We start from the raw sequence: 15068 nt of genomic DNA on the forward strand, positions 1-15068 counted from the left end.
CCTTTACCCCTTCACCCTCATGTCAACCTGACTTAATTCTACATATAGCATAACTACATCTACTATAACTAATTCGGTATTTATTGAATAGTATCTGCTATGGGTTTAGAAATGAGTCAGGTATCACAGAACACAGGAAGATACAAAAGAATGTAATTGCTTTGAAGCTCAGCATGTAGCAAAAGAATTTACGGTCTAGAAGAGTCTTAAGGAAGGTAAATCAGAAACTTAATGCTATTTAAATACTGAACTAGTTCACTGGTTTTATTCTTAAGACAACCCATTTAATATGGATAAAAACTCATCCTGTCCAACACTCCATAACTGAAAAAATAAATTAGCATTTTATCATATTAGAAGCTAAAATAAATATCCTTTATAAATCATCTTATTCATTACACAGATGACAAAGTTCAAACTCTCAGGCTGGGACTCATAAAATTAAAAACTCCAAAAAGCACATGATCACCATTCATCAGGTAACAGACGTACAATCAATGACAAATTAGAAACAGAAGACACTCTACTACATAACTCTTTATTGTTTATTATGATCTGTTAAGAATTTCATTTATTTTTTAAACATGTCTTTAATGATTTCAGAGAGAGGAAGGGAGAGAAGAGACAGAAACATCAATGATGAGAGAGTGTCATTGATCAGCTGCTTCCCACACACCTCCGCTGCTGGGGATCAAGCCCACAACCTGGGCATGTGCCATGACCAGGAATCGAACTGCAATCTCCTGGATCAAAGGCCAATGCTCAACTGCTGAGCCACACCAGCTGGGCAAGAATTTCATTTTTTTTTTTTAATTCTCTCTACAGGTCTTCCTTGCTCAACATATGCTCACTGTGCTAGAGAGTAAAGTGGCTACAAAGGAACCTCATTCCTGCCCTCAAGGTATCCATAGTTCAGCTGAGAAGGGGAAAGGGAATAGGAGAAAAGTTCTACGACATTGGATATGGTGATGATCTCTTATACATGACACCAAAAGTACAGGCAACAGAAGAAAAAATAGGTAAGTTGGACTTGATCAAAACTTAAAACTTTTGTGCGTCAAAAGACATTATCAAAGAGGTAAAAAAGACAACCTATAAAATGGAAGAAAGTATTTATTTGCAAATCATATATGATAAGAGATTAATATCCAGAACATTTTAAAAACTCTTACAACTCAACAAAAAAACAAGCTTTTTTGAGTCAAAAGTGATAGGGGAAGGGCATGTAATAGAATAGAACCACAGTTTAATAGTTATTCACCTTACTAACTATACATAAGAGGTTTTCTTACAGACCCTGGGAAACTGGAGGACGTGTTGCAAGAAGAAAAACAGGGCTGTAGAAAAACAAGGCACCTTGGAGCCCAGATGGGTCCATTTCTTAGAAAAGAAAATACATTTTGAGAGCAGACCAAGGACAGGACAAGCTTTGACTTGGTTGCTGGATCCTGACCCTCTACGGGAATTTGCCTCAAGAATGCTGACCATTCTCTGGTCTCAGGAACAGGTTAAGCTGTCTTTAACTTCACAGATTAACTACCTTGTTATCGGACTTCAAGATCCCGGAAGGAGATGCACAGACCAGGAACCCTGCAGCCCTTATCCTGCCCCCCTTCCCCTTGCACGGAGCCCTTCTTTCTTATCCTTATATAATCAGCCAGCTAGTAGAGAATGGAAGACCAGAATTTTCAGGATGACCTGCTATTCTCTCCATACTGCTGAAATTATTGGAATAAACGCTCATATATAAATCAACCCTGTCTCTGCTTAATTTGGCTCAAGTAGTTATAGGTGGCCTGAGACTTGTTTAGTGTCCAGTATCAAAAGGACATTATCAACAGGGTAAAAAGACAACCTACAAAATGGGAGAAAATATTTGCAAATCATGTATCTAATAAGGGATTAATATCCAAACTACTTAAAGAACTCCTACAACTCAACAACAAAAAACTTAATTAAAATAGGCAAAGGACTTGAATAGAAATTTCTTCAAAGAAAATATACAAATGGCCAATAAACAAACTAAAAGATGCTCAACATCACCAATCATTAGAGAAAGGCAAGTCAAAACACAATGAGCTATCACCTCACATCCATCAGGATGGCTATTATATTAAATAAATAAGTAAATAAATAAATACATAAACAAGTGTTGGTGAGCATGTGGAGAAATTGGAATCCCAATATATTGCTGGTAAAAATGTAAAGTGGAACAACTATTGTGGAAAACAGTATGGCAGTTCCTCAAAATTGTAAGCATAAAATTACAATATGACCCAGAAATTCTACTTCTGGGAATATACTCAAAACACTTAAAAACAGGAATGCAAAACACATATTTGTACAATCATCTTCATAGCAACATTCAGAAGTGCCAAAAAGTAGAAGCAGACCAAGTATCCATCAACAGATAAATAGATTACTCAGACTTACAATTATGACATTAAGCTAGAACACAGGTGAACCTTAAAGGTATTATGCTAAGTAAAATAAGCCAGTCGAAAAAGAACAAATACCGTATTAATCCATTTACATGAGGTACCTACAGTAGTCAAATTCAAAGAGGCAAAAAGTACAATGGTGGTTGCCAGGGGGCTGGGGGGGGGGGAATAGAAGTTATTGTTTAATGAATATGGAGTTTCAGTTTGGGAATATGAAAAAAGTTCTGGATATAAATGATAGTGATGGTCGTACAATGTGAATGTACTTAATGACACTTAAGTATACACATAAATAGTTAAAACGGTAAATTTTATGTGTGTTTTAGAACACAAACATGACATATGAATGAGAATGTCATAATCAGGTGCAAATTTTTGAATTTCAGATAAATTAAATATCACTTTCAGCAATAATAACCAATGTTTCAATGGAAAAAACATGTTAATCAGCCTTGAGAGATGAACAGCATTTGTGTCAAAGAAGAATGGAGTATCCCAGTATAAATGTCTGGCAAACAACACGTAGCAACAATTTATACTAGAAAATAGGCTGAAAAAGTAAGTTAGGGCCAGAATTTAAAAGACCTTGAATGCCAATGCCAATGCCAATACTAATCTAAGAGAGTAACCAATGCAGCAAGATAGCATTAAGTTTATCAAATGAAAGTACTGCTTATATGTAAAAACACTAGAGGGTGGGGGAGGAGAGAGTAACCCAGGATCTTATATACATATATGCATAACCCATGAACACAGACAATAGTGTGGTGAAGGCCTGGGGTGGGAGGTGGGGCTGGTAGGAGGGGGTTAATGCAGGGAGAAAAGGGGACATCAGTAATACTTTCAAAAATAAAGATAAATTAAATTTTAAAAAAGACTGAATGATGGAGGGGAAGACAGAAAGAAATACGACTAAGTTTGGCGAACACTTACTGAGCAACCTTAACATCTCAGGTTAAAAACTGAAGAGAGTGGAGGGGTTGGTAGTGACTGCAATGAAACAAAAAGGGATTCCTAGAGTACTGGTAATTTTCTGTTTCTTGACCTGGATGGTGGATACAGGTGATATTCACTGAAATAATTCATTAAGCAAGTACTCGTGATTTGAGCACTTTTCTACACATACATGTTTGTGTATGTCATTTTAATTTTTAAAAATTTTATCAAAAATAAAGGCCTAGCTCTGGCCGAGGTGCTCAGTTGGCTGGAGCAACGTCCCATGCACCAAAACGTTTCAGGCTTGAATCCTGGTCCGCAGCACATGCCTAGGTTGCAGTTTGGTCAATGTTTCTCTCTCACATCAATGTCTCTCTTTCTCCCCCCTCCCCCCTTCTCTCTCTAAAATCAGTAAAAACATATCCTCAGGTGAGGATAAAAAAAATAAAAGGCCTAGCCGGTTTTGCTCAGTGGTTAGAGCATCAGCCCTCGGACTGAAGGATCTCAGTTCGATTCTGGTCAAGGGCATGTATCTTGGTTGCAGGCTCAATCCCTAGCCCCAGTCCCGGCTTCGGGTGGGATGAAACCAATCAATGTGTCTCTCTCACATCCATGTTTTTCTCTCTCTCTCTCTATCTCTCTCCTCCTCCTTCTCTCTCTCTCTCATCTCTCTCCCTCCCTTTCACTCTCTCTGAAAAGCAATCGAAAAAATATCCTTGGATGAAGATTAAAAAAAAAAATTTTTTTTAATTAAATAAAGGCTTAGATCTCACCTCTAAGAAACCCCCAGCTGTGAGGAAGCCATACCTTAAAAATATCTAATTAACAGTATAAAAGAATTTGTACCCAAGAATTTGTACAAGGTACCCAAGAAGCACCCAGAGGCAGTGGCGTCCAAGGTGGGTTTTAAAGAATAAATAAGTTTGTCAGATGGATGAGGGGGGAAAAAGAGGGTGCTCCAGGCACAGGAAAAAATATGAAAAAGGCAACAAAACAAATAGAACAATTTATCCAGAAAACAAGTAGTTTCACAGTTCAAAGATAAAAGGATAATCTAAAACAGTGTAAAAGCAAGGAGACCGGAAAAAAGGAATTTATGTAAGATGAAGACTGGATGGAGAAGATTTCATCTCTGATTAGATCTGGGTAGAAAGAAGAATGAAAAGAGATGGTTCTCAATCTGCCCAAAACAGCAACTTGGTATTCAAGGTCCTCCATAATCTGACTGTTGCCTCATCTGTCAGAGTTCCACCCACAAGCTAGACTCCAGACAGGAAAGACTATTTCCTCCTCCATTCAACAAAGCATCTAATTTGCCCTCCACAACACGTACCATGCCAAAGGCTAAGGCTAGCCGTCCCTCCCTTCAAGAAGCTCACAGGCTCATTTTACAGCAGGAAAGGCAAAGAAGGATATCAATAATAGTACGCATAGTACAATGGAGTACACCATCCGGTGAGAAGAGGTTTGCTACCAGAAAGCAAAGTGCTAATTTGAGTCCCAAGGTATTACTACTAGCTCATCACTGAAGTGATGGAATACAAATGGGGGAGGGGCTGTATTCCTGCAGGGTGCATCACTGAGGAAACAACAGTTACAGATAAGCCTAGGACACTACATTCCATCCAAATTTAAGCCCTGTATCATTTCTACAAAATACAGCTCCTTCATCCCCCATACCTTCACTCCATCTTCCTAGCTCAGCTCCATACTTCCACTTGTACATAAATACAAGCCCTGCAAGCACTAGCAAAGTGATCTTAAAATTCAGGAAATCAGATCATGAAACTTCCTACAATGGCTTCTTAGAGCTCTTACAGTAAAATCCAAGCATGTGACCTGGCATTTCTTGGCAATCATTTGGCGCCTCTCCCCACCCCAAAAGTATTCAAGCTACATGGTTCTTCTCTTACGTCTCTAAACACATGGAGTTCTTTCTTGTCTCAGGACTTTTACACAGCAGAGAACCCAGAGAACTCTGTTCCCTCTGTCCAGATCTTCAGTAGCACCCACGCTACCACCCCCAACAACCACATTCGTCATGTCTAACACTATTGTTACTTTCTCAAAGAAATTCCAGTGCCCTGGCAGTTATTGCTGATCTCCACCTCTGGTTTAGGTCTCCAGAAAAAAGAGGTGTCTCATTTGGGGCATGCTGAGTTCGAGAAGCCCCTGGGACAGCCAAGCAGTTCTCTGGTGCACAGGTGACCATGAGGTCAGGTAAGACCTGCAATCAAAACAGAAGCTTGGACTTTAGCATGTAAGTTTGATGACAGGAAGACTGTGCAGGGAACTGATCCTCAACCTGGATGAAGAAGTGACCCCTGATCTCTAAGTCACTGTATAGAATGAGATGTTACTGATGGGAGTGAGGGTAATGCCACATCAACTGTGTGAAGGACTGAGATATATAGGACAGAATCTTAGCTATGAGTGGACTGAGGGGGGGAAAAAAATGAGAAGCAAGAGCCAAAAGAATAAGACCAGCCAGAAGAGTTTTCACAACTCCACAGACTCCCATGCACTTTTATGCTCCCTCCCTTGACAAAACCCTCTTCATTTTCATCCTGTTCAAATGCCACGCCCCTCCTGGAAGCCTTTCTGGCCCTATCCAAACAAAACTAGCCCCCTCTCCATGCCTCCACAAGTTTCTCTTACCATTAGCATTATATAAGATTTGACTCACACACAAGTTTCTCATCAGTACTGTTATGGCACTTAGTGCAATCAGCCTGCCTCGTACTACACCTGGGTGTGTGCCTTCCCTCTTCCACTGTGAGCTCTTAGGGGCAGAGACTATATCTTAATGATCTGTGGGCCCTTAAGAAAGTGGGCAAAAAATTATTTTTTAACTTAACAAAAGTCAAGGAGGGTAGATAAGTGGGCAGAGATCACGGATAATTTCTCCTGTGCTTCCTCTTGTAACACAAAATAAAACATCCTAATTAACTGGATTTACAAATTTGTTTCTTAAATTTCCTAAAGTAACATACACATGTGTAGTCTTTTTTAAAAATCGCTGTGAACAAAATACCCACTAATCGAAATGCCTATCCTGTTGCAACAATACAATGATGTAATCATTTCCTTCAACATAAATATGAAATGCCCTTAATTTAGTCGGAAACTTAACATATTCTTTTCTAAATTACTGTAAATTCTGTACAAAACAAAAATGTTACAAAGACGCGGGAGGACAAAAAGAGTGTCAACCCTGGATGTGAGCCAACTGCCGCCTGTGTTACTGGGAAGCCATTCCTGCCAGGCCAAGGTTAGGCATTCAGTCGACATTTTTTCCAACAAGTGCTTCACACACACGCACACTCTTTAAAAGTCAACAAAAAAGCCTCTAAGGCCAATCGGGAGAACTAGGACTAACCCGAGGTAAGAGCTTCCAGTTAGTTCACCAGCACAAGAAGCCTGAGTAATTTCACAACAAAGATTAACTTGGTACACGCCAAAAGTCCACACGGGTGTGGCGCACCTTCCCAAGCAGACAGTCGGAGAAAGCAAGGGCACAAACTTTCGCGTTCGCCCGCGCCGGGAATGCGGGTGTGACGTGCGGGACGGGCGACACCCCGGCCAGCAGAGCGGGAAGTTTCGGTCCGGGGAGTGAGACCACGGAAACCACAAACCACAATCACGTCCTCGGAAAACTCAGTTCCCGAACATTTCCGTAGCGGGAACAACGCGCCGACTCCTCACAAGGAAGGCAGCCCCCTCGAGGGGGCCCAGCGCGGGCCTAGAGCGCGCACCGAGTCCACTTGGACAAAGTTGAGAAACCGGGAGAAACTTTCCCGAGAGGAAGCGCGGCGGCGGCGCGCGGCCTGAGGCTCGCTGGGTGCCAGCCGCCGAGCTCCCTCAACTTCTCGGGCTCTAGAAAAGGCCGGCCCCGCCCGGCCGGCCAGGGCCCAGGCCCGGGGCCCCACAGGGGAAGCGGGCCGGCCGCCGCAGCCGCGCCCGCCCCGAGCCCGCGTCCAGGCGGGGTCGCGGAGGAGACGGCGCCGCCCCCGCCCGCCTGAAGAGCCCCTCGACCTGGGTGGGAAGCCCACGGCCCGCGAAGAGTTACCTGCGGCGAACGGGGCGAGAGCAGGAAGATTTCCCGAGGCTCCAAGCCGACGGACGCCGCTTTGTCTTGCTCCCGTCGAGCTCCAAGGAGGAAATGGGCTGCCCGACGCCCCCGCCCCCGACCCGCCCCCCGCCGGTGGCCCCCGCCCCGCGGCTCAGGCACCGCCCGCCCTTCCCAGAACCTCCCTCTGGCGCGCTCTTCCGGGCGCCTCCCGCCGTTGCCCTGCTTTCCTGGCCCTCGCCTTGAGGGGCGAGTTCCCAACTAAGAGAGCTTGGCGACGCCAGGCCGGAACCACTAAAAGGACCTCTTGCACCCTGCCCTTCACCCCACAGTTACTTCATCCCAGGCCCCTAGTGGATTTTCAGGCCGGGAGTGACCCCCCGAGAGGAAGGAGGAGCGGTGATTCCTGGAACAGCTGGAGTGGGAGGGAGGGCAGGTGAGTCACTGCTCAGAGCGCAGGTGAACCTCCGGGCGCGGCGGGCGCGGGCCCCTTCCCTGGCTGGTGCTTCAAGGACCTGGGTCCACTCCTCGGAGGAGTGCCACAGGTGTTCCCGAGCCACAGGTTTCCTGAAAAGTGCTCTAGGCCCACCCCGTTTTACAATAGAAACTGAGGCCTCGCAGCTTGAGGCAGAGTAGCGCTAGAATGGACTCTAGGGACCGCATAATGCGAGGTGGAAGCCCTTCTAGGAATCATCCGCTCACTTGCCGCAAAAGGAAACCGAAAGAGCCCAGCTTCTGTCCCTATCCCTCCAGCCATTTAGGGAATTTTATTCCCACTCTTTCTTCCTTACCTTCCTGGTGAATGCTTAAAAACAAACTACAAAACGAACAAAAAACATTACATATTCACTGTCAGCCCCATAGGATGATAAACAAGGTTGATTTCAGTATTGGCCTATAAATCCAAAATAATGCAAGACGATATCCACTCCTGACTTAGTGCTGAGTACTGAGCAGGGTGCTAGGGAGACCTGCTCTGAACACCTCACCTTTTACTACTCACACCTCCCTCCCCCACCAACCCTGTCACCCACCCCCTCCCAGGGAAATGGAAACTCCTGGAAGATGGGAGCGGTATCCTCTACAGCACTCAGCACGATGCTCATCCCCTAGGCAGGGCCCAGTTAACATCTGTAGATGAATGTGCCCAAAGCCTTAACAAGGTCATTCTTGTCTACACTCCATTCTGTTTCTGGCTTCAGAATATTTGCTCTTTGGGTCTCCCCTGGCTGGAGTGGCCATGGCTTCCCCCCACTACACTTGGCTACCTAAAAACATAGTAGTATATCAATAAATATTTATTTGAATTAACAAAAGACAGAGTTAAAGGATTATGCTCCATAACTTTGTATGTCCATCTCTTCAGTCAGGACCAGCTACTTAATTTGAGAGACTCCTTGTTCAAAAATTATTAACAATTTCAAGACAACAACAGCAGAGCATTAAACCAAGCATGGGGCCCTGCTATATAGATTGAATGTTTGTATCCCCAAAATTCATATATTGAAAACCTACTGCCCAAGGTGATGGTATTAGGAGATAGGGCCTTTGAGGGGTGATTAGGTCATGAGGGCTTGGTGCCCTTATTAAAAAAAAAAAAGACCCCAAAGAGATTCCCTGCCCCTTCTTGCCATGTGAGGACACAACAGAAGGCTCTGGCAACGAACTAGAAAGAAAGCTCTTGCCAAAACATGACCATGCTGGACTTTCCACCCTGCAGAACTGTTAGAAATAAATTTCTTATTTATAACCTACCCGTTCTGTGGTATTTTTGTTGTAGCAGCGAGAACAAACTAAGACAGCCTAAAAATGAAAGTGCACGGTTTATTTTGGGAAAAGAAGGGTCAGGTGACAGAAAGAATATGATGAGGGACTTATAGCATACCAAAGGTAGTCAGTTCCCTACCTCTGAGAAAATGTGAAAAACTTACTAGGAAAGACTTGAATATATATGTCCCAGGCACTTGCTATGTGCTGGGGAAGCAGCAGTGAATAAAACTGGCTTGATCCCTGATGAACTATAAAAAGGAAGGTCAAGATGAAGATAGGGGAGAGATCCAAGTAGATTTGGGAGGAAATTAACCTAATCTGGGGTTCAGTAACATGCTCTGACCCCCTCAGACATTAGCACTTATCTCTCCACCCAAACTGCTTTTATCAAGGTTCCTGATGACCTTCATGATGCCAAATCTAGTGGTGAGCCTCTGTCCACGGTTGACTTCATTTATCACTCTCCTCCTTGAAATGCTGTCTTCACTGGGCTTCCAGGGCACCAGTCTCTTCTGATTTTCTTCCAGCCTCCCTCACTGCAACTTCTTGGTCTTCTTGATGATTCCTTCTTAATCTTCCCAACCTTGTAAATGTTAGAGCAGCAGTTCTCAAAGTGCAGTCTGAGGACTCCTGAGACCTTTTCAGGGGTTAGTAGGGTAAAAGCTATTTTCATAATAATACTAAAATATCAGTTGCCTTCTTCACTCCCAATCTTTCATGGTACACATTAGAGTGTTCACAGGCTACATGATGTATGACACTGCATCAGATGAGATGCAGAAGCAAATTCAAGACTCCAGCTACCTTTTTATTAAGCGAAACATTAAAGAGATTCACAAAAATGTGAAACAATGGCACATTCCTCAATTTTATTTTAGAAAATGTTACTTTTCTTTTAAAAATGTTATTTATGATAACATGTACTAATACAGTAAACATTGATAGATCAACTCACATAAACAAAAGCTCTTTGAGATCCTCTAAAATTTTTAAGAGTATAAAAGTCTGAGATCAAAAAGTTTAAAAACTGCTGTTAGAGTGTCCCACCCTCCATCCTTGGACCTCTTTTTCTGTCTGCCACCAACCCTAAAGATCTCACCCAGTCTTTATACCTCAGGTTTGTATCTCCACCTGAACCTTGCCCCTGAATTCTGAACTCCTATATCCAGCTCCTGACTTGATACCCCACTTGGATATCTCGTAGGCATTAGGCATCTCACACTTTGTATGTCTCTATGTCCAAAACTGATTTCCTGATATCTCTGTCCAAACCTGCATCCCACAGTTTCCTTCATTTCATTAAATGGCAACTCTGGCCTTAGCCGGTTTGGCTCAGTGGTTAGAGTGTCAGAACCGTGGCCTGAAGGGTCTCGGGTTCGATTCCAGTCAAGGGCACATACTTCAGTTGCAGTGGGCATGTGTGGGAGGCAACCAATTGATGTGTCTCTCTCACATCAATGTTTCTCTCTGTCTCTCCCCCTCCCTTCCATTCTCTCTAAAAAAATCAATGGAAAGAATAATCTGGGGCAAGGAACAACAACAACAAAATGGCAACTCTGTTCTACTTGTTTAGGCCAAAAACTTTGGAGTCATCCAGTTTTCTTTCTCTCATAGCCTTCTAACTGGTATCCCTACTTCTGCCCTTGCTTCCCTCAGTCTAATCTCAATTCAGTGGCTGGGGTGATCCTATTAAAATGTAAATCAGAACATAGTCACTCCTACTCTGCCCAAAACCCTCCAATGGCTCCTGTCTCACTCAGTGAAAGGAAAGGTCCTTATAAGGGCCTCCAGAGCTCACCTGTCCCCCACACACTTCTCTGACACACTGGCCTCTTTACTATTCCTGGAACACATCAGGCAGGCTCTTACTAAGGGCCTTTGCTTTCTGCTTGGAATGCTCTCCTACAAATAGCTGCGTGAGTCACTCTCTCACCTCCCCCAGGTCTTTGCTCAGCTGTCACTTTCTCAGTGAGGCTTCCTCTTGGCCACCCTATCTGGAATTGTAACCCATTCCCCCACATCCCACCTCTCCTTACTTGATTTATTTTTCTCCTTAGGGTGTATCACCATCTGACATATAAAGTCATGTATATTTATAGTCATATATATGAATATGTATATATTCATATTTTTAACTTATTGTTTTCTCCTATCTTCCTCCCACTAGAATTTTAGCCCCACAAGAGCTAGAATTCTTATCTGTTTTGTTCAGTGCTATGTCCCTGGTGCCTAGAACAGTGCCTGGCACATAGCAGGTCTCTCAATAAACATGGCTAAATGAGTGAAAGAATGAGTCAGCGGGACCTGGAAAAGACATTGACAAGGTGGATAGGAGGGAAGGAAAGCATTCGATTCTACACAAGCACATTTGAAGGCCCGGAGTCCCATTGCAGGAAAAGAAGTTCTGTGATTTGGGATCAGGTGAGGTAGGCAGAGGCCAGACTAGACAGGGCTTTGTAAGGCTTTAGACTTTGTTGTAAGGAAATGGGGAACCACAAACAATTTTAAACAATGAGATAACATGACCATATTTTGTTTTTTAAAATTCACTTTGGAAAAAAGCAGATTGTAAAGCAATACACATAATATTCCTTTTATGTTTAAACAATGAATACATATTTGTTTTAATGCTTTTTTCTCATAGCAGCTGAGCCATTTAAAACATATCATCTGTTCAAAACCCTCCAGTTCTTCCCATCTCACTCTGAATAAAATTTACATGATCTTCCCCAGCAACCTCAGACCCATCTTTGGCTTTTGCCCCTCCATCTTTCCACTCCAGCCCACACTGGGGTCCTAGACATTCCCATGACACATCAAGCACTTTCCTGCCTCAGGGTCTTTACATTTCCAGTTCCCTCTGCTTAGAAGATCGCCCCTTAGCTCACTCCATGGCTTCCTTCATATCTCTGCTCAAATGTCACCTTGTCTTAAAGGCTTTCCCTTACCAGCCTTTGTAAAACAACACTAGAACCTGCTTCCCTTCCCTGCCTTCTCCATTTTATTTATTTACCCTACTATACTTCATAGCACTTAGCACATGTCACCACCTATCACATTATATGTTTATTTACTTATTGCTGTTTTCCCCAATGGAATGTAGTATCATTAAAGCAGATATTTTTCTCTTCTGTTCATTGTTGTGGCTCCAGCACCTAGAACTGTGCCTGGCAGGTAACAGATACTCAACTGAATGAATAAATAGTTACAAGTCTGTAAGGATACACAGCTAAGTGTTACAGTGGTTAAATGCAGGGAGGGAATGGAGGAACTTTTAGGTTTACTGTATATAGGACAGTATATAATATGTCAAGTGTAGTGGGATGGAAAGAAGTGGGTAGATTTGGAAGCTATGCAAAAGGACAGAGGATCTTCAGTCTTGCCTTTGGATTGGATATAAAAGTTTCAGACTTGATCAACTGAGGAAATAGTGGTGCCATTTACCCAGATGGAGAGCCCTGGAGATAAAGCAGGCAGGGGAGGAGTTGGGAAACAATGCAGACAAAGGACTATTTTTGGTAATGCTTAGTTTTAGTGCCTACCGAATATCTAAGAGGAGACTGCCTCTAGACAAGGGTATATCCAAATCTGAACTCAGGAAAGGCCCCAAGTGGAGCTGGAATTGTGGGAGTCGTCTGCACCTGGAGGACATATGTCAAGAAGAGGGGGAAGCCCACTACCAACATTCAAGGGGAAGAGGAGCCAGAACAGGAGACTGAGTTCCCCTCTGCAATCCAGAGCCCTCGTTTCCTTTCCTAAAATACACCAAATCCTTTCCCACATCAAGGTCTTGGCATTTACTGCATCCACTGCTTGGAAATCTCTTTGCTCTTACTCTTCAGCTTGGTACCTTCTTACTCTCTTCTTTAAAAATTAAATATTTTATTTAATGTCTTATATATTGGATTTTTTAGATCACTTACATTGTTGTTGTTTTCCTAACCTGTAAGCCATTTTTAAAGACTTTTTAGAGCAGTTTTAGGTTCACAGCAAAATTGAGAGGAAGATGCAGAGATTTCCCACACACCCCTTGGCCCCACATAGTCATGGCCTCCCCCATTATCATCCCCCACCAGAGTGGGACATTTGTTAAACTAATGAACCTATTGACACGTCATAATCACTCAAATCCATAGTTTACTTTCACTCGTGTACATTCTATGGGTTTGGACAAATGTGAAATAGCACTGCCCTGAAAATCCTCTGTGCTCTGCCTATTTGTCCCTCCCCACCACTTCTCATTCTCGAGGGCCAATTTTAACATCATCTGGTCAGAGAGACCTTCCCTGACCCCCCCCCCATCCCCCCAGTCACTCTCGCCACATTACTACATTTACATTCTTTATAGCATTCATCCCTTTCTAGAATTGTCTACTGATTTATTTTCTGTCTCCTGCATTAGACTATAAGCTCCATGAAGACAGGAATCTTGTCTTACTTTTTCATTTCTAGATGCACTTTAAAAATATTTTCAGAAAGAATCAATGGTCATGGATATAGGAGGAAAATCAAGTGTCATTGAAATCAAGGACTTGGTCACTAGTATCAATTGATAACATTTGGGTTGAAACTTCAGGTTTCAACTTACTTTAGGTTACTGAACATAATGCATATAATCATGAAAATTAAGCTGCACCAAGAATGTTGAGGGGGGTGAAAACAATTTTAAAAAGTCAAGCAGCAAGACTATGTAGTATTCTAAAAAATAACACAAAATAATGTCAAAATTCAATAAAGATGAATTATAAGAGATCATTTTAGAGATTCTCTAGATTATGAGGGCTTCATTATTTATGTATGTTCTGCTGTTAAATAGCTTTACAGTTTACAAAGCACTTTCCTCTGTGTGATTTCATTTGAGGCACTCCACAATCCTTCAGGAAGGAAGACCCAAAATGAATGAAGATTCAAGAATGATGAAGATGAGAACTGACTTGGAAGCTTTGGAATGAAAAATTGGAAAATCTTTATCTCTTGTGGCCATGAAAGGATGAGCATCCCTTCTCCCATTAAGTTCCAAAGAAGAAATCAAAGAGACTCTCTGCTTAGCCTGGAGAAAGCCAACAAAGGAGGTCAGATTTGGAGTCAATAAAAACGAAAGGTAGAACGAAAGTGTGGAACCACATCATGGTCAAAGGCAATTGGATGCCCGGCGGCCCTGGTTGCCTTTCAGTTCCTTTTCAGATGAGGGAGGCGGGGAGCAGTAAAGCCCTGCCCACCCTGGCAGTTTTATTTATTGGCTTAGCTAATATCAGGGTATTTTCCTCATTTCTGTGTAGCTTAGTAATGCACAACTCTGGCTGCATATTAGAATCACCTTGAGAGCTTATTAAAAATGATACCCATAGACCATCCCCAGAGGTTCATATTCAATTGTTCTTAAGTAGGGACTAAGCATTTTTTTTTAATTTATTGATTTGAGAGAGAGAGGAAGGGAGAGAGAGAGAAACATTGACTTGTTGTTCCACTTATTTATGCATTACTTGTTGATTCTTGTATGTGCCGTAAGCAGGGATCAAACCCGCAACTTGGAGTATTGGGATGATGCTTTAACCAACTGAGCTACCCAGCCAGGGATAGGACTAAGAAGTTTTAAAATCTTAGAATGCCTGGGTGATTCTAATGTGCAGCCAGAGTGTTAAGAATCACTGATACCTAGTCTAAGCTTGAGCCTGAAAACAAAGTAAAGTATACTTAAAACTCATTTGTTAATTCATTCATTCATACAATAATAATTATTTTAACACTCAATGACTGAAAGTAATAATAGCTCATACTTACTAAGTCTTTGGTACATGCCAGGCTCTGTGCTAAGCAGTGCATATTTTATCCAAATCTCTTAACTATCTTAA

The 15068-nt window shown here is 42.6% G+C and overlaps 1 protein-coding gene across 1 annotated transcript in view; it reads right to left on the minus strand.

Annotated features, from left to right (window-relative positions):
* The window catches only part of CTNNA1 (catenin alpha 1), a 174360-nt gene extending 166804 nt beyond the window's left edge, over positions 1 to 7556 (minus strand). The window contains exon 1 of the mRNA XM_081134979.1: positions 7447 to 7556. The gene's annotated coding sequence lies outside the window, so the exon portion shown is untranslated. The remainder of the gene's footprint in view (positions 1 to 7446) is intronic.
* Between the last annotated feature and the right edge of the window lie 7512 nt (positions 7557 to 15068).

The sequence above is a fragment of the Miniopterus schreibersii genome, assembly GCF_964146895.1.
Source record: "Miniopterus schreibersii genome assembly, chromosome: 4".
NCBI lineage: Eukaryota > Metazoa > Chordata > Mammalia > Chiroptera > Miniopteridae > Miniopterus > Miniopterus schreibersii.